Source organism: Arachis ipaensis, chromosome B07 (assembly GCF_000816755.2).
Source record: "Arachis ipaensis cultivar K30076 chromosome B07, Araip1.1, whole genome shotgun sequence".
Taxonomy (NCBI): domain Eukaryota; kingdom Viridiplantae; phylum Streptophyta; class Magnoliopsida; order Fabales; family Fabaceae; genus Arachis; species Arachis ipaensis.
This window is the reverse complement of record NC_029791.2, coordinates 33,329,973-33,331,447: the sequence shown is the minus strand read 5'-3', so window position 1 is coordinate 33,331,447 and position 1,475 is coordinate 33,329,973. Positions and strand designations below refer to the sequence as shown.

Genomic DNA, 1,475 nt, shown 5'->3' with positions numbered 1-1,475 from the left:
GCCTCAGTGGCATATCTCAAGAAAATCATTTCAAAATCAACTCAATATCAACCAATTTGACTCATTTCCAAAGCTTTAAAGAAACTGTTCAGTAACAAATCATTTGTCCAAGATCAAGTCAATTAAAGTAAACTAGGCTGAATTCAAAAGTGCATTCGACTTTTCACATCATCAAATAATTGACTCAAATCAAATCAATCCTCAACGGATTAAACTTAGATTTCAAATCTTTAAAGAATCACTTCAAAACATTACATTTCACAAAGCCGCACAACAATTCAACCAAACCAACATCCATAATCACTCGAGTCAATCAAATAACACATAAAGCAGATACAATCACCCAATACACATTGCCTCACATCAGTATCCATATGTAATAATTCCAATAATAAACTATAGTTTTCAGAAAGCGCCCCCTACCTCAAAACGCAAATCCCATAACCCAAATGCCTCATAAGTTCTTTTCGCCTCAACTCGAAATCAAAGGCAGCTTCAAAGCACAGCCCCACACATTTTTGCAGCAGCATAATCAGCTCTAATTTACAACAAGCAACATCAGTTACTAAACTCTAGGAACATTAATAACGTATAGGCTTTAATACACGTACGAGACACTAACGTAGGGCTTTCGAAACATAATCTCTTACCGGAATTTCAACACAAAGCAGCTGCCATTTCGAATCGGCCCGGCAGCAGCTCCAGTGGTGGCCAGATGCTCCGGTGGATCAACTATAAAAATTGCGCAGCATCAAAACCTTCTCAAAGTCCAAAAAGGCAGAAACCTCAAATAAAACCCTTACCGACAACTTTTCTGGCGACGACAGAAGTAGCCAGAAGCTCCGACGGCAGAGGCAGTTTTCCTCCACTCTCCTCCATGATCGACCACGATGGAGGTGGAAGCTGGCAGAGTCGGCGGTGGTTCCGACGGCGGCGCGGCTCCACCACCAGTGATCGAGGAGCATGACAGAAGCGTTTTCCCCATTTAATGGCACTCTCTCCTTCTAACTGAATCGGAGAAAACCTCCAGCAGTGGTGAAGTGGCAGCTTCGAACAGCAAGCCATGGCGATGGAGAACTTCAGTGATGGTGGAAGGACAGCGGAGGACCCGGACGACGGAGGCACGGCCGCAGAACAAGGACCCCCTATCTGCCGATCTCTCTCTCCCTCCTACTCGAGCTTTTCTCTTCGGCCCTCCGTGGATGACGAGGACTCAGACTCCGCGGTGAGGAGGACGACGGCGTGAGCTAGTCGGCGACGAGGAGAATAGCGAAAGCCCCCCGCTTGGCCTCTCCCTCACTCCGGCGCTACTCGCTGCGAACCTCCTCTCGTCGTGGAACGGCGGCAGCGGCGCGGATGGCAACTCGCAGGCCCGGCGGCGACGACGCGACGGCGGTGGTGGAGCCCGACGCACCGGCGCGGCATCTTCCCTCCTCTCCTCTTCTTCTCCTTCGATTGCTCTTTCTTTCTTTGTT

The 1,475-nt window shown here is 48.4% G+C and overlaps 1 long non-coding RNA gene across 1 annotated transcript; it reads right to left on the bottom strand.

Moving 5' to 3' along the window:
• Positions 278-824, bottom strand: LOC110264947. Its single transcript, XR_002351372.1, has 2 exons — positions 651-824; positions 278-538 (listed from the first exon to the last, which is right to left on the bottom strand). It is a non-coding gene; the product is annotated as an uncharacterized LOC110264947 (long non-coding RNA).